Source organism: Amblyomma americanum, chromosome 1 (genome assembly GCF_052857255.1).
Source record: "Amblyomma americanum isolate KBUSLIRL-KWMA chromosome 1, ASM5285725v1, whole genome shotgun sequence".
In the NCBI taxonomy this organism is placed as follows: domain Eukaryota; kingdom Metazoa; phylum Arthropoda; class Arachnida; order Ixodida; family Ixodidae; genus Amblyomma; species Amblyomma americanum.
The window spans coordinates 177,893,373-177,911,992 of record NC_135497.1 but is presented as its reverse complement, the minus strand read 5'-3'; the positions used below and the strand labels follow the sequence as shown (position 1 = coordinate 177,911,992).

The 18,620-nt window shown below is 46.7% G+C and overlaps 2 non-coding genes across 2 annotated transcripts; both read left to right on the top strand.

Moving 5' to 3' along the window:
- Nucleotides 1–2,450: 2,450 nt before the first annotated feature.
- Nucleotides 2,451–2,522, top strand: TRNAS-ACU (transfer RNA serine (anticodon ACU)). The gene has a single exon. It is a non-coding gene; the product is annotated as a tRNA-Ser (tRNA).
- Nucleotides 2,523–5,932: 3,410 nt separating this feature from the next.
- TRNAS-ACU (transfer RNA serine (anticodon ACU)) lies at nt 5,933–6,004 on the top strand. Its single transcript has one exon. It is a non-coding gene; the product is annotated as a tRNA-Ser (tRNA).
- Nucleotides 6,005–18,620: the final 12,616 nt, after the last annotated feature.

Sequence of the window (18,620 nt, the reverse complement as noted above, 5' to 3'; positions counted from 1 at the left end):
AGCGCTTGTTTACTATCCTCTCTTTGTATCGCATTTTTCAACTCTCCTACTATCTGCACGTGGTAGCGATTGTGGCTCGGCTAGAGCCAGTGAGCAGGCCTGTGCACTTTCCTTTTCTTTCTTCCTGGCAACGACAGACAGGCTGAGCCACCGCGGCGGGTAAGACATACAACAGCCTAATTAATAATAATAATAATAATATTAATAATAATAATAATAATAATAATAATAATCAATCTTTATTTTTCGGTGCCCAGGAACAACCCAAAGGTCTTGGTGCTGGTACACCATTCACACGCACAAAATGTAAATTTTTCTTCCACAAAGGAAGACACTCAGGGGAGGTAATGCAGCAGTCAAAGCGATAGAAAAAAAGACATATAAACTAGGCGTGACAGCAAGCATGAAGCAAAAAAGTGAAAACAAGAAAACAGCGAGAACAGCGGTAAATGAAAACAGATAGAACAGGCAACAGACCTATAAACAACTAATGAAACAATAAACAAAGAGAATGAACACAAGAACGACCGATAACAGCCAAGTACAGCATATAGCAAAATACAAACAAGAATAAAGCCAATACTAATATGAACGAATAAGAAACCTCTGAAATACAAGCTAGAAATACAATCATACACAATAAGAAATGTAATTAGAGAACGCGTTACAGACCATCAGGCGTGAGTACACAGTATTAAAGAAATAATATTAATGAAAACAAGTAGACGTGATGAACCATTAAGGCGAAAAAAAACAATATATACCGGTGCAAATGCACAAATGTAGTAAAGACAAAATGCATGAAAGGGGAAGTTATGTATGAGAAAAAGAGTGCTCAAAGTGGAACGTCACGGACATTCAATATAAAGGAAGGGAGAGAATTTTCGAATATATCAAGGTGAGGACAAAGAGAATTAAACAACTTCTGCATTCTGTCCAGAGGGGAGAATAATAATAATTATTGGTTTTTGAGGAAAGGAAATGGCGCAGTATCTGTCTCGTATATATCGTTGGACACCTGAACCGCGCCTTAAGGGAAGGGATAAAGGAGGGACTGAAAGAAGAAAGGAAGAAAGAGGTGCCTTAGTGGAGGGCTCCGGAATAATTTTGACCACCTGGGGATCTTTAACGTGCACTGACATCGCACAGCACACGGGCGCCTTAGCGTTTTGCCTCCATAAAAACGGGGCGGCTGCGTTATTATGGAGGCAAAACGCTAAGCCACCCGTGTGCTGTGCGATGTAAGTGCATGTTAAAAATCCCCAGGTGATCGAAATTATTCCGGAGCCCACCACTACAGCACCTCTTCCTTTCTTCTTTAATCCCCACCTTTATTCCTTTCCTTACTGCCCGGTTCAGGTGTCCGCCGATATATGAGACAGATGCTGCGCCATTTCCTTTCCCCCCAAAAAAACAATTATTATTATAAACAATCGGACGTACGGCGTTACGGCCAACGCCAAACGCCGGAAGTGTTTAGCGGTACTGCCACCTACTTTCTCCCTGCGGTACTTATTCCTTTTTTAACTTTTGTCGTTGGTAACTGCGTGACGTGTTCAAGCTGTAAGATACGTTGCGGAACGCGTGAAGGCTGGCAGAGATGAGTGCAGAGAACTGCTAATCTAGGTAAATCTCTGTTGTCAAAAAGAAGTACGAACTAGAGGAGAAACAGACACGTAGCTTCCGCACAGGCAATTCCATTCCCCTCGCCACCTACCCAGTAAGCACTACGCAGCTTCTCTTTCTCCGGTTTTCAAAGTTCATGGCATCGGCTGTCCGATCGGCGAGTGCGACCGCTTTACACGGCTTCGCGAAAATGCACATCATAAAGAAGGTGTTTCCAGACTCTGTCATCGTTTTCTTTGGTATGCGACTCCAAAGTGTATGAAACATAAATAGATGTCAGGTAATCTCGCGTGGCCGCTTTTTTTTTCGGTAGTTCTGTGTACTGCATAAATCAATAGGAAACACAGAGTGAATTTTGGGCGATTTCATGACAATTATCCTAAATGTAATGGACAAGCCCGTTGTGGTGCGGGCAATCAGCGGGGTATGCAGGGCACTATTATTTGTTTCCTTTTCTAGTCCTTTTTAAAGTATGTGTGGGGTGGATGGTGTGACCAGGGGGAATTTATTTTTATTTTTTTCGCCCTCCCTAAATTATATGTATGAAGCTAAGCCCGTTGTGACATAGGCGGTGCGGGCAGGGCACCATATTTCCTATTATTATTTATTACCCATCCTAAGAAATATGGGCGTACTTTGACCATATTTAATTGTTATTAACCGACATAATGAGAAATGACCATATTTATTTCCGCAGCGCGCATCTGATGTCGTAATTAAGTCTTAAAATTTCTATGAGACGGCCCCAGTGTGCGCTATCTATACATTAATTACCTCGAATACGTTAAGGTCTCAACTGGACATTTCCGTATCATAGCTGCCCCGCCGCGGTGGCTCAGTGGTTAGAGCGCTCGACTACTAATCAGGAGTTCCCGGGTTCGAACCCGACCGCGGCTGCTGCGTTTTTATGGAGGAAAAACGCTAAGGCGCCTGTGTGCTGTGCGATGTCAGTGCATGTTAAAGATCTCCAGGTAATCTAAATTATTCCGGAGCCCTCCACTACGGTACCTCTTCCTTTATTCTTTAACTCCCTCCTTTATCCCTTCCCTTACTGCACGGTTAATAATAATTAATAATTGGTTTTTGGGGAAAGGAAATGGCGCAGTATCTGTCTCATATATCGATGGACACCTGAACCGCGCCGTAAGGGAAGGGATAAAGGAGGGAGTGAAAGAAGAAAGGAAGAATAGGTGCCGTAGTGGAGGGCTCCGGCATAATTTCGACCACCTGGGGATCTTTAACGTGCACTGACATCGCACAGCACACGGGCGCCTTAGCGTTTTTCCTCCATAAAAACGCAGCCGCCGCGGTCGGGTTCGAACCCGGGAACTCCGGATCAGTAGTCGAGCGCCCTAACCACTGTGCCACCGCGGCGGGGCTGCACGGTTCAGGTGTCCGTCGATATATGAGACAGATACTGCGCCGTTTCCTTTCCCCAAAAACCAATTATTATGATTAAAGGAAATGCCGCAGTACAAATGAGTACAAAGTACTCCTCCCGACTCCTCCTTTGTAAGAAAGGCAAATAGATTTGAACTTGAACATGGATCGTGTTCAACTCTTTATGCCTTTAGGCACTATGTATGACTCGCCAAGGAGCGGCGACTGCCAAAAAAGTTGTCTGTGGTTTAGCTCTGGTTAAGCCAGGTCGAAATGCGAAAGCTTTGTTTCCTCGGCACGTCGTCTAAGCAGCGTCTCATTCCGACGCTCTCGAGAATTCAAAGCGGTCTCTTCCGCAGTTGAAGAGTCACTACGGGACGTGGCACTTCTAGCCGCATCTTCGTTACGACGCTTCTCGAGTCTTGCCGCGCATTCTTCTGGCGTCTCTTGAGCGCGATGTCTCTTCCTTGCTTCGTTCTGTCGCTGTTGCGTCTCTTTCGCGCTCCCCATAACGACTACAAATGCACGCCGTTTAGCTAAACGTTGTTCCCGCTCTTCATACGTTTCTTCCACACGCCGCCGCTTCTTAGTGCAGCAGCAGCAGCACATCGTTGCAGCTTCACCTTATACACATCATCCGACATACCGTGGAGGATTCGCTGTGACGACTGCGACGAGCCGAGTTGTGGGGCCGCTTTTCCACAGCTGGAATGACGTCACGTAGAGCGAGCGCCTCCCTCCGGCAGCGGCGCGTGGAGGATTCGCTGGGACGATCGCGACGAGCCGCGTTGGGGGGGGGGGGCGGAGGGGGGGCGCTTTTCCACAGCTGGCATGACGCCACGTACAGCGAGCGCCCCTCGCGGCAGCGGCGCGCAGCTGCAGCAAGGAGGATTCGATGGGACGATCGCGACGAGCCGAGTTGAAGCCCCGCTTTTCCACAGCTGGTATGACGCCACAAATAGGTCATGCTAAAGGTCAATGGTGTATTCTACGGGACGACGGCCAAAAGCGGAAACCAAGAGCAGTATTGCTTTCGCAATAAAATGCAAAACCGAGTGCGCCACCGGAGCGCTCGATGCAGATGTGTGGACGACTGTACATGAAATAAGCCTACTGTCAGTGGAATTACACACACGCGCACACGCACACACACACGGGCGCGCACAAAGAATGCGAAACAATGCTCCGTAATAGAATGCGACTGATAATAAGTAAACAATAAGTATTGCCGCATGCGAGAAGACACCAGAGATGACGACTGGATCTACGAGCGCAAGGCTGGAAGAGGAAGAAGCTGAAACGCGGAGGGACTCTCTGGTTGACCGGTAAACCGTTTTTATCTACAGCTCTCCTCGGGGTCCTACCGAGTCGTGATACTGATGGAGGTGATGTAGACAGGATAATCGGTACACACTGTTACACAACTGTGCCGTCGTGTCTCTCTATATATTTTTTCATTTTGTGCTGCATTTCATCGACTGTTTAACTGCGGACGTTTTGTTATTTTTGGCAAAAGGTTGTTCTTTACATGGTATGACAGTAATAAAAGCTTTAGGCAGTGTTAGCCTATTCAGCCATGAAATGCGCTCTCGTCAGCTTATTAGCGGGAAATGGGGGATGGTGGAATGGCCTATGGTTCTTAGCTACATTTTGAGGTCGTAAAAACTAGCGGCATAACAAATCGGCCGTATAAGCGGGGCTGTTGGCGGCGCTGGGTGTTTCCAGTTCAGAGCGATTGCGACGCAACACGTGATGTCTGCCAGGGTGTGTAGCACACGCACGAAACATCTGAGGTAGGTACGGCGCGCCCCTTTCTCAATGAGGAGACGTTTGTTAAAGTCGGCACAGTCACGGATGCCACTCTAGGCGTCATTGCGCACCGTTGAGCCATTATACGAGGAGCGCATCAGATTCATTTTCAGCGGCCATCGCACGAATCGCGTTACGGCCAACGCCAAACGCCGGAATTGTTTAGTGGTGCTGCCACCTACTTTCTCCCTGCGGTACTTGTTCCTTTTTTAACTTTTGTCGTTGGGGACTGCGTGACGTGTTCAAGCTGTAAGATACGTTGCGGAGCGCGTGAAGGCTGGCAGAGATGAGTGCAGAGAACTGCAAATCTAGGCAAATCTCCGGTGTCAAAAAGAAGTACGAATTAGAGGCGAAACTGACACGTGGCTTCCGCACAGGCAATTAGATTCCTTCAGCGACGTACCCTGTATGCACTACACAGCTTCTATTTCTCGGGTTTTCAAACTTCATGGCATCGGCTGTCCGACCGGCGAGTGCGACCGCTTTACACAGCTTCGCGAAAATGCACATCATAAAGAAGGTGTTTCGAGACTCTGTCGTCTTTTTTTTTTGGTGTCCGACTCCTAAGTGTGTGAAACATAGATTTCAGATAATCTGCGTGCCCGCATTTTTTTTTTGGTGGTTCTGTATAATGTATAAACACAAAAGTGAGCTTGGGCGATTTCATCCCAATTATCCTATATGTAATGGACAAGCGCGTTGTGGTGCGAGCAATCAGCGGGGGAGGCTGGGCACTATTATTTGTTTCTTTTTCTAGCCTTTTTTAACGTTTGTGTGGAGTGGATGGTGTGAGCAGGGGAAATTTATTTTTTTTTTGCCCTCCCTAAATTATATGTCTGAAGCTAAGCCCGTTGTGCCATAGGCGGTGCGGGCAGGGCACCATATTTCCTATTAATTTTTATTACCACCTTAAGGAATATGGGCGTACTTTGACCATATTTAATTGTTATTAACCGACATAATGCGAAATGACCATATTTATTTCCGCAGCGTGAATATGATGTCGCAATTCAGTCTTAAAATTTTTATGAGACGGCCCCAGTGTGCGCTATCTATACATTAATTACCTCGAATACTTTAAGGTGTCAACTGGACATTTCCATATCATAGCTGCCCCGCCGCGGTGGCTCAGTGGTTAGAGCGCTCGACTACTAATCAGGAGTTCCCGGGTTCGAACCCGACCGCGGCTGCTGCGTTTTTATGGAGGAAAAACGCTAAGGCGCCTGTGTGCTGTGCGATGTCAGTGCACGTTAAAGATCCCCAGGTGGTCGAAATTATTCCGGAACCCTCCACTACCCCCGCCGCGGTGGCTCAGTGGTTAGGGCGCTCGACTACTGATCCGGAGTTCCCGGGTTCGAACCCGACCGCGGCGGCTGCGTTTTTATGGAGGAAAAACGCTAAGGCGCCTGTGTGCTTTGCGATGTCAGTGCCCGTTAAAGATCCCCAGGTGGTCGAAATTATTCCGGAACCCTCCACTACCCCCGCCGCGGTGGCTCAGTGGTTAGGGCGCTCGACTACTGATCCGGAGTTCCCGGGTTCGAACCCGACCGCAGCGGCTGCGTTTTTATGGAGGAAAAACGCTAAGGCGCCTGTGTGCTGTGCGATGTCAGTGCACGTTAAAGATCCCCAGGTGGTCGAAATTATTCCGGAACCCTCCACTACCCCCGCCGCGGTGGCTCAGTGGTTAGAGCGCTCGACTACTGATACGGAGTTCCCAGCATCGAACCCGACCGCGGCGGCTGCGTTTTTATGGAGGAAAAACGCTAAGGCGCCTGTGTGCTTTGCGATGTCAGTGCCCGTTAAAGATCCCCAGGTGGTCGAAATTATTCCGGAACCCTCCACTACCCCCGCCGCGGTGGCTCAGTGGTTAGGGCGCTCGACTACTGATCCGGAGTTCCCGGGTTCGAACCCGACCGCAGCGGCTGCGTTTTTATGGAGGAAAAACGCTAAGGCGCCTGTGTGATGTGCGATGTCAGTGCACGTTAAAGATCCCCAGGTGGTCGAAATTATTCCGGAGCCCTCCACTACGGCACCTTTCTCTTCCTTTCTTCTTTCACTCCCTCCTTTACCCTTCCCTTACGGCGCGGTTCAGGTGTCCAACGATATATGAGACAGATACTGCGCCATTTCCTTTCACCCCAAAACCAAAACCAAACCTACCCTCCACAACGGCACCCATTCATTTCTTCTTTCACTCCCTTCTTTATCCCTCGCCTTACAGCGCGGTTCAGGTGTCCAACGATATATGAGAGATACTGCGCCATTTCGTTTCCCCAAAAACCAATTATTATTATTATTATTATCATATCAAATAATTAGGAAATCATCATGCCGTGTTCTACAGAAATGTTAGCTGTAGTAGGACAGCAGTACAAATAAACTGATAGTGACCCAAAGGGTGAAAGACACAACATAATAATAATTGGTTTTTTTGGTGGAAAGGAAGTTACGCAGTATCTGTCTCATATATCGTTGGACACCTGAACCGCGCCTTAAGGGAAGGAGGGACTGAAATAAGAAAGGAAGAATGAGGTCCCGTAATGGAGGGCTCCGGAATAATTTCAACCACCTGGAGATCTTTAACGTGCTCTGACATCGCGGAGCACACGGGCGCCTTGGCGTATATCCTCCATAAAAACGCAGCCGCCGCGGTCGGGTTCGAGCCCGGGAACACCGGATCAGTAGCCGAGCGCCCTAACCACTGAGCCATGATGTCCGGATACCGTAGAGTATCTGTTACGGGTCCAATTGGACTTATTTTTTGAATTGTGGAGGAGAGTTTGAAGGATCCTTCATTCCCGCCATCGGTTGGCCCGGTATTGCACTACCTCCGGGATCGGGCTTGTCTTCAGCGCGTGTTTGCTATCCTCTCTTTGTATCGCATTTTTCAACTCTCCTACTATCTGCACGTGGTAGCGATTGTGGCTCGGCTAGAGCCAGTGAGCAGGCCTGTGCACTTTCCTTTTCTTTCTTCCTGGCAACGACAGACAGGCTGAGCCACCGCGGCGGGTAAGACATACAACAGCCTAATTAATAATAATAATAATAATAATAATAATAATAATAATAATAATAATAATAATAATAATAATAATAATAATCAATCTTTATTTTTCGGTGCCCAGGAACAACCCAAAGGTCTTGGTGCTGGTACACCATTCACACGCACAAAATGTAAATTTTTCTTCCACAAAGGAAGACACTCAGGGGAGGTAATGCAGCAGTCAAAGCGATAGAAAAAAAGTCATATAAACTAGGCGTGACAGCAAGCACGAAGCAATAAAGTGAAAACAAGAAAACAGCGAGAACAGCGGTAAATGAAAACAGCTAGAACAGGCAACAGACCTATAAACAACTAATGAAACAATAAACAAAGAGAATGAACACAAGAACGACCAATAACAGCCAAGTATAGCATATAGCAAAATACAAACAAGAATAAAGCCAATACTAATATGAACGAATAAGAATCCTCTGAAATACAAGCTAGAAATACAATCATACTCAAGAAGAAGTGTAATTAGAGAACGCGTTACAGACAATCAGGCGTGAGTACACAGTATTAAAGAAATAATATTATTGAAAACAAGTAGACGTGATGAACAATTAAGGAGAAAAAAAACAATATAATACCGGTGCAAATGGACAAATGTAGTAAAGACAAAATGCATGAAAGGGGAAGTTATGTATGAGAAAAAGAGTGCTCAAAGTGGAACGTCACGGACATCCAATATAAAGGAAGGGAGAGAATTTTCTTATATATCAAGGTGAGGACAAAGAGAATTAAACAACTTTTGCATTCTGTCCAGAGGGGAGAATAATAATTGGTTTTTGTGGAAAGGAAATGGCGCAGTATCTGTTTCATATATCGTTGGACACCTGAACCGCGCCTTAAGGGAAGGGATAAAGGAGGGACTGAAAGATAAAAGGAAAAAAGAGTTGCCTTAGTGGAGGGCTCCGGAATAATTTCGACCACCTGGGGATCTTTAACGTGCACTGACATCGCACAGCACACGGGCGCTTTAGCGTTTTGCCTCCATAAAAACGGGGCGGCTGCGTTATTATGGAGGCAAAACGCTAAGCCACCCGTGTGCTGTGCGATGTAAGTGCATTTTAAAGATCCCCAGGTGATCGAAATTATTCCGGAGCCCACCACTACAGCACCTCTTCCTTTCTTCTTTAATCCCCTCCTTTATTCCTTTCCTTACTGCCTGGTTCAGGTGTCCGCCGATATATGAGACAGATACTGCGCCATTTCCTTTCCCCCCAAAAAAACCAATTATTATTATAAACAATCGGACGTACAGTGTTACGGCCAACGCCAAACGCCGGAAGTGTTTAGCGGTACTGCCACCTACTTTCTCCCTGCGGTACTTATTCCTTTTATAACTTTTGTCGTTGGTAACTGCGTGACCATTTCAAGCTGTAAGATACGTTGCGGAACGCGTGAAGGCTGGCAGAGATGAGTGCAGAGAACTGCTAATCTAGGTAAATCTCTGTTGTCAAAAAGAAGTACGAACTAGAGGAGAAACTGACACGTGGCTTCCGCACAGGCAATTCCATTCCCCTCGCCGCCTACCCAGTAAGCACTACGCAGCTTCTCTTTCTCCGGTTTTCAAAGTTCATGGCATCGGCTGTCCGATCGGCGAGTGCGACCGCTTTACACGGCTTGGCGAAAATGCACATCATAAAAGGTGTTTCCAGACTCTCTCATCGTTTTCTTTGGTATACGACTCCAAAGTGTATGAAACATAAATAGATGTCAGATAATCTCGCGTGGCCGCATTTTTTTTTCGGTTGTTCTGTGTACTGCATAAATAAATAGGAAACACAAAGTGAATTTTGGACGATTTCATGCCAATTATCCTATATGTAATGGACAAGCCCGTTGTGGTGCGGGCAATCAGCGGGGTATGCACGGCACTATTATTTGTTTCCTTTTCTAGTCCTTTTTAAAGTATGTGTGGGGTGGATGGTGTGAGCAGGGGGAATTTATTTTTATTTTTTTCGCCCTCCCTAAATTATATGTATGAAGCTAAGCCTGTTGTGCCATAGGCGGTGCGGGCAGGGCACCATATTTCCTATTAATGTTTATTGTCCACCCTAAGAAATATGGGCGTACATTGACCATATTTAATTGTTTTTAACCGACATAATGAGAAATGACCATATTTATTTCCGCAGCTTGAATCTGATGTCGTAATTAAGTCTTAAAGTTTTTATGAGACGGCCCCAGTGTGCGCTATCTATACATTAATTACCTCGAATACGTTAAGGTCTCAACTGGACATTTCCATATCATAGCTGCCCCGGCGCGGTGGCTCAGTGGTTAGGGCGCTCGACTACTAATCAGGAGTTCCCGGGTTCGAACCCGACCGCGGCGGCTGCGTGTTTATGGATGAAAAAGGCTAAGGCGCCCGTGTGCTCTGCGATGTAAGTGCACGTTAAAGATCCCCAGGTGGTCGAAATAATTCCGGAGCCCACCACTTAGCACCTCTTCCTTTTTTCTTTAACTCCCTCCTTTATTCCTTCCCTTAGTGCCCAGTTCAGGGGTCCGCCGATATATGAGACAGATACTGCGCCATTTCCTTTCCCCAAAAACCAATTATTATTATTATTATTATCATATCATAGCTAATTAGTAAATCGTCATGTCGTGTTCTACCGAAATGTTAGCTGTAGTAGGATAGCAGTACAAAGAAACTGTTAGTGACCCATAGGGATAAAGACATACAACATGATAATAATTGGTTTTTGGGGTGGGAAGGAAATGGCGCAGTATCTGTCTCATATACCGTTGGACACCTAAACCGCGCCTTAAGGGAAGGAGGGACTGAAAGAAGAAAGGAAGAATGAGGTCCCGTAAAGGATTGCTGCGGAATAATTTCGACCACCTGGGGATATTTAACGTGCACTGACATCGCGCAGCATACGGGCGCCTTGGCGTATTGCCTCCATAAAAACGCAGCCGCCGCGGTCTGGTTCGAGCCCGGGAACACCAGATCAGTAGCCGAGCGCTCTAACCACTGAGCCATGATGTCCGGATCCCATAGAGTATCGGTTACGGGTCCAATTGGACTTAATTTTTGAAATGTGGCGGAGAGTTTGAAGGATATTTCACTCTCGCCATCGGTTGGCCCGGTATTGCACTACCTCCGGGATCGGCCTTGTCTTCAGCGCGTCTTTACTATCCTGTCTTTGTATCCCATCTTTCAACTCTCCTACTATCTGCACGTGGTAGCGATTGTGGTTCGGCTAGAGCCAGTGGGCAGGCCTGTGCACATTCCTTTTCTTTCTTCTTGGCAACAACAGACAGACAGACTGAGCCACCGCGGCGGGTAAGACATAGAACAGCCTAAATGATAATAATAATAATAATAATAATAATAATAATAATAATAATAATAATAATAATAATAATAATAATAATAATAATAATAATAATAATAATAATTGGTTTTTGGGGAAAGGAAATGGCGCAGTATGTCTGATATATCGTTGGACACCTGAACCGCGCCTTAAGGGAAGGGATAAAGGAGGGACTGAAAGAAGAAAGGAAGAAAGAGGTGCCTTAGTGGAGGGCTCCGGAATAATTTCGACCACCTGGGGATCTTTAACGTGCACTGACATCGCACAGCACACGGGCGCCTTAGGGTTTTGCCTCCATAAAAATTCGGCGGCATAATTTCGACCACCTAGGGATACTTAACGTGCACTGACATCACACAGCACACGGGCGCCTTAGCGTTTTGCCTTCATAAAAACGCGGCGGCTGCGTTTTAATGGAGGCAAAACGCTAAGGTGCCCGTGTGCTTTGCGATGTCAGCGCACGTTAAAAATCCCCAGGTGGTCGAAATTATTCCGGAACCCACCACTACAGCACCTCTTCCTTTCTTCTTTAACTCACTCCTTTATTCCTTCCCTTACTGCCCGGTTCAGGTGTCCGCCGATATATGAGACAGATACTACGCCATTTCCTTTCCCCCTAAAAAAACCAATTATTATAAACCATCGCACGTATCTCGTTACGGCCAACGCGAAACGCCGGAAGTGTTTAGTCGTGCTGCTACCTACTTTCTCCCTGCGTTACTTATTCCTTTTTTAACTTTTGTCGTTGGCGACTGCGTGACGTGTTCAAGCTGTTAGATACTTTGCGGAGCGCGTGAGGGCTGGCAGAGATGAGTGCAGAGAACTGCTAATCTAGGCAAATCTCCGTTGTCAAAAAGAAGTACGAACTAGAGGCGAAACTGACACGTGGCTTCCGCACAGGCAATTCCATTCCCCTCGCCGCCTACCCAGTAAGCACTACACAGCTTCTCTTTCTCCGGTTTTCAAAGTTCATGGCATCGGCTGTCCGATCGGCGAGTGCGACCGCTTTACACGGCTTCGCGAAAATGCACATCATAAAGAAGGTGTTTCCAGACTCTGTCGTCGTTTTTTTTTTTTTTGGTGTCCGACTCCTAAGTGTGTGAAACATAAATAGATGTCAGATAATCTCGCGTGGCCGCATTTTTTTTCTCGGTGGTTCTGTATACTGCATAAATCAATAGGAAACACAAAGTGAATTTTGGGCGATTTCATGCCAATTATCCTATATGTAATGGACAAGCCCGTTGTGGTGCGGGCAATCAGCCGGGCAGGCAGGGCGCTATTATTTGTTTCTTTTTGTAGCCCTTTTTAACGTTTGTGTGGAGTGGATGGTGTGAGCAGGGTGAATTTATTTTTATTTTTTTCGCCCTCCCTAAATTATATGTATGAAGCTAAGCCCGTTGTGCGATAGGCGGTGCGGGTAGGGCACCATATTTCCTATTAATTTTTATTACCCGCCCTAAGGAATACTGGCGTACTTTTGCTATATTTAATTGTTATTAACCTACATAATGAGAAATGACCATATTTATTTCCGCAGCGTGAATCTGAAGTCATAATGACTTAAACTTTCTATGAGACGGCCCCAGTGTGTGCTATCTATACATACCTCGAATACTTTAAGGTCTCAACTAGACATTTACATATCATAGCTTTAGGAAATAATCATTTCGTGTTCCATAGAAACGTTAGCTGTAGTAGAATTTCTGTAATAGTAAACTGATAGTGACCCATAGCGATAAAGACATACAACAGCCTAATTGAAGACGGTACTTTACCTGCTCTTGGAAGAAACGGCGCGAGCTGGAGGGTACGCAGAGCACATTAGCCATCAGCGCTGGGCGAGAGTTGGCCATATTTTTTGCGCTGTGTTCATTTGAAGAAGATTATGATAACATAGGAGGTGACTGTGGCCCCTGAACGAAATTTAGCGACTGGAGGTTAGGGCCACTGTTTGCACGGGTTCTACAAGGCTTTCTTCATGTGTGGTCGCCAGGAAGGCATGAAGGGTTTTGTGAGTTAATTTTTTTTCACCGTTCGCTATTTAATATTTCACATTTATTTCACAACACTCTCTGAACCAAATGTTCTGCCGAGCACTGGCAATGAGACGTGGTGCCATTAATTAAGCGCTTCAATGAAGAGTTTTTTTTTCGAAATGAACCAAATCCACCTAAATGCAAAACGAGAACATTTCTTATCCGCGCAAACTGTGGCGCTATTCAAGCTGTGAAATGGTGGGCTTTACATGTTAGAGCAACTCTGCACCACAATGAAATGAAAAATATATAGAAAGAATTTAGTGAATATCAGCATGTAAAATTTGGATTTTACTATTTTTAATGTGAGTGTGTGTGTGAACTTTTATTGAAGAGGATGGTGGCTGGAGCACTTGTGGGTGGGCCCTCAGTCCTGTGCTCCGGAGGCTTCTGTCGACCTTCTGGCGATTAGAAGGGGCTCTGCCTTGTCAGCTTCACCTCCCACATTACATGGCTTTAGATGGTGGGGCTCTCGGGGACATGTCCATGTGATATTGTCACGGGTCGTTCAGACGACGCTGGTCGACGACACAATGGGGAACCAGGACCACAGGAGCAGGCGCCAGAGACAGGCCAAGCGGTAGCGGGCGGGCTCACGAGCGAGTTCTGCCGAGTTTCTACCTCTACCAAGCTTCTACCGAGTTGCAGAGCTTCTACCGTCGATCGGCACACCGCTGGTTGAAAATGACGTTAAGTGCGAAATCAAGGGAGAACAACAACATACACGACAATATGTGTCGTGTGCGTTGTCACCGCCCTATGCACATAAGTGTTCGTAATGTTTTGGGTGTAGGCGATGTAAATAGTGTAGGTTAGGATAGGTGTTTGAAGACGCCGTAAGAGGCAGGAGTCTTCAGAGGAGAGAAAGGGATGAGGGAGAGGGCAGAGGCGTCTATTACGGCGTTGGGTTTCGAGCCGGGTGGAGTAGTGGGAGTAGAGGGGCTATAAAACAGGAGGGGATGACCTCACTCGGTGAGTATATCCTCGAGCTAAGGTGTCCATTCTGACGTTGTTTTGATGTGAAACTGAATTTTATCCAGTTTTGTGCATAAATAATTTTTTTTCTGCAGTTGCTTACAAATTTATGAAAAGAACACTTAAAAATGATTATGCTGTGATTACAGCACAAAAACGATTAGAACATTCATTGTGTGCAAGCAAGGAAACTGCTGAGCATCCACACAAGCAAATAAATGCTAATAACAGGCTTCTGTCGCAAGCAGTGGCGCGACAGTCTATTTTTTTTTGTAGCGTTCACACTGCGGCAGCGGAAAAGTGAACTAGGCAGAATGTATTGGATGTAGAGTATATTTTACATCTTCGTAGCGTTCTAAATTCATTAGCAGTAGCGAAATGGTAGACACGTATAGAGGACTGAAAACGACAGAACAACGGCTGGCTTGCAGTTTTCTATCTGCATCTGATATTTCGCTAGGAACAATGAATTGAGAAAACCACTGACAACTAGCCCAACTAAACGCTTTGACAGCCCCTGTAGCAGAGGCTCATCCTTGCTTCATCGGAGATGGGGATAATGATCACATCGTTACTTCGTCTTTTGGGTTGAGATAGTTAGCCAATCTCGCCATATCTTTTGCAGCCTATGAGAAAGTAGCGCTGGGGAAGGAAGAAATGAAACCACGGTCTACACAGCCCAACCTATGAGGTTGAAGCTGACAAAGAAGGCTCGCACAAGCGGATTTGTGTGATTTTCATCCACAAATCACAGGTTCTGGCTCAGTTTCTATTTGACATAGATTTGCGTGCAGGTTTTTTAGGAGCTAGAGGGCACCTTTCTTTCTCACAGCTTTGCAAAGGTCAGATATATGGATGAGCTTTCCATCACAGGAACTTTTGATTTAGTTTCGTTTCTGGATTTCGCTTATTTTGAAAAAAAAAAAAAACTCCTCATATGCTGTGTCCATTACGCACCTCTTTCTTATAGCATGTTTTATTTTAGGCCTTTTATTGGGTTTACCGTTGTTATCCTGTTATCGTTCCCCACTCGCATTCATTCGCAAATACCATTTAAAACACACTCTCCTTGTGTTCTTATGGCGTATAGTTTACAAAATGCAGGTCTTACACAGCTGCTTATCAAAAATGCTGGTTTCTGTTTAAAGCAAGCCAAATAATGCGAAGAGCACTTTTTATGTAAGCAAAATTAAGCGCTTCAGTGTAAGCCTTAGCGCATACAACGCAATGAAACGCGAAATTGGCGCTTCTCTGCTTAAAATTGCTTCATTTCTGAGACGCTGCCAATTTTATAAGACAATATGGCAACCGTAGAACTCGACAAGAAGGTGTGACAGAAAGAGTGACAGAGTTGCAACTAGGCTCCCGAATCCATTGGGCCTCGATAAGAAACACTTATGATTAGTGATCACATCATTCGGCACACCATTCTGCGTAGTCGCTAAAGTAGCCACTGCGTACCTGGCAGCGTGCTTTCAGAGAATAAGTAAACATAGGTGGCGTTGTCTACCCTCGAGAACCCCCCTCCCGAAGGCAACAGTAGCTTCGTAAGACAGTACCTCCGGCGTGTCCGACTTCTGTAACAAGCTTTGCACGTATGGCGCTGTTCAGAGCTGCGACACGGCCACTAACTTCAAGCATTATTTCCTTGCTCACTGCGAAAGTCTCTGTGACCGCTGAAAATTGCCTCGAAATATGACGCAAAGTCAGTGCCTGAGCTGCATTTTTGGCAGCGAGTTTACTGACTGCTTAATTTTGGTGAAGGAATACATTTAACGTCTTCCCTCGCGTACTTCAGCGTCCGTCATGTCGGCGATTTTCTGTCCAAGCTCAAAAAATTACTACGCCCTATAGTGGGCAATGGAGGAATAGGAATATGCCAGCAGCCAGGGTTGCGAAATAACCGCAGCAATTTACTGTCATTGCCAGCCGGTCGATCCTTAATAGGACACCTCAGTCTAGAATTACGGAACCAACTTCCTCCTTTTGTGCGAAGCTGTTCGCTGTACAGGAGGCGCTTTCTTCTGTGGCCACTATTACCCTGCTCCCTATGGCCCGCATCATCATTCAGACCGACGCCCTTCAAACAATGCGTTTACTCTGGCTCGTCAGTCGCCGCCCTGCGATTTGTTAGGACATATATAATCTGGCGACTAATAACCCTCTACTGATTTGTATTGAACGGGCCACACGTGACCTCCTCAGATTGGAAAGCCAGGCAGATGCTACCTCCTTCCTGCCGACTACCCCCCCCCCCCCCCTCAACACACCCTAAACTCATCAACCTGGATGATGCCACTCTGCTTCTGACATGTAAAGAGCCCCTCCGGCGCAGTAACCGGTAACCTTCCTCCGCGGTCGCACCCGTACAGAGAAGGTTCCTCTTTGGAGCATCAGGGTTGGGCTTTGCATCACTCCGACCGTCATCCGAAATGGGCTCACTTCAGAGACTTGTTTCCCTGCCCCTGGTATCCAGTTCGTCTACCACGGTAAGTCGAAGCCGACCCCCGCCATCTCCTGAGGGTCTACAGTAAGCATTGAAACCTTCCGGTACCTGGCCGTAGCGCGCCTCTCAGCGGCCGGTGCTGCGTCCTCTGCGCTTTGGAAGCAGAGACCACATCATCGATCTCTTATGGGCCTTACGAAGTAAACAATAGGGGGGGGGGGGGGCTCAGGATGCTAGCACTCTGAGGCTTTCTCCTTCCTTGTTCATTTTATGTTTTCACAAAACCTACCTACCTGCCCTCTCACTACCATGATGTTCTGCATCTCATTAAATATGCAAACCTTTTACTGCGATAGCAGTACCATTGGCACTTGGCGCAGATGATGAAGGCGTTGTTTGCATGAAGCCTCCACCCTCATGAAGCACTGCACACCAGCCATCTCCCCACTGTACCCCCTACATAGGGGACTGTTCACCCAATCACCGCCACCCTTGATCCACCCCCTATCTTCCCCCGCCCAGATGCATCCCTCCCCCACAAGTGCCATTCACCACTCACCCAACTCTACCTCAAAGAAGCGCTTCCCACCGCTAGCCCATGCACCCTCACCCTCCACAAGGCCTGCGCCCACTAGAAGGCCACGAAACAGAGGGACGAAAAAGTGAAGCGAAATCAAATCCAAAGACACAGTGGGAAAAGCCAGCTGCCCTCCAGAAGCACCACTCACCATCCACCTCCCCAACCCAACCCCTCGACCCATTTCCCCACCCAACATCACCCTCCAGAAAAATTATTTCGCGTGTGTGAAGCCTAGGCTTAAAGTAGAATCAATAATTGCAGTACAAACAAAGAAAGCATCAAAGGTAAATCGTACTGCTATCACAGCCTTCTCGCATCACGTTTCATGATCGCCCTGTCAATTTTTTTTCCATTTAACCATACCCGTTTTGTGTCACGGCGAAATAAACACCCTAAATAAAGAGGAAGATAGAACTTAATGTTATCCGTTGGGGCCGTGGAAGTAGATCCTGGTGAGCTTGGAAGAAGATAACGAGGAGGTATTTGTAAACGGAAGATCTGCACCAAATCCTGGTCAATTCTCCACCGTGAGTATGTGCCATCGTACTTGAAGCAACAACAACAAGATGAAAGCCTCTATGAATATGGAGCTTCAACGGGAGCTTCCGTCAAGGTACAAATGACAGCCTCGATAAAACACGAGGTCCTCTTTGGAAGCTCCCGTTTTTATACACGTATACGCCTATATTATTGATGCCGGAATGTTGGTGTAACGGCGGTCGCGGTGGTTATTGGGAAGGAAAAAGCACAGTAGCAGCCTTACACACAGTCGGCACCCGAGCCACACCGTGAAGGGAAGAAATAAGCGGTGAAAAGAGAGAGGGGGGACGAAGAGACTCTCTGGTGGAGGGCTCCAGATAAATTTCTACCACTTGAGTTTACTTTAACGAGCACGGACACCGCACAGCACACGAGCGTTTTGTGCATTTCGCCTGCATCGAAACACGGCCGCCGCGTCCGGGATTATAATTCCGCGGGTCGCGGAATTCGATCCCACAAACTCGTGCTGGCAGCCTATCTCCATAGGCACTGAGCCACCGTGGTAGGTAGGCAGGTATACATTTAATGCAATATCGAGCGAGGTTCTGAGGATAGCAAAGGCCCGGCAGCACTGGGACACTCGAGCTCGGTTGCGCCTGGCATTACGAGGAAGAGAAGAGAAGTTAAGAGAAGCGGGAAGGGGGAGGGGGGCGCATGCATAGTCTTGTTCAGCATTCGCGTGCATAGCAGGTTTGTTTTTTGCACAGGCGAGGTGTTATTTTTCCACAAATCTTACCAGGGCCATCTAAAGTACGACGTTTTGTGCCTCACAGGGGGCACCCCTGGCATCTGGATTGACATGTACGAAAGAAAAGGGCTCGGGGATATAAGAACGAAATTTCCATGGTGCTGTATA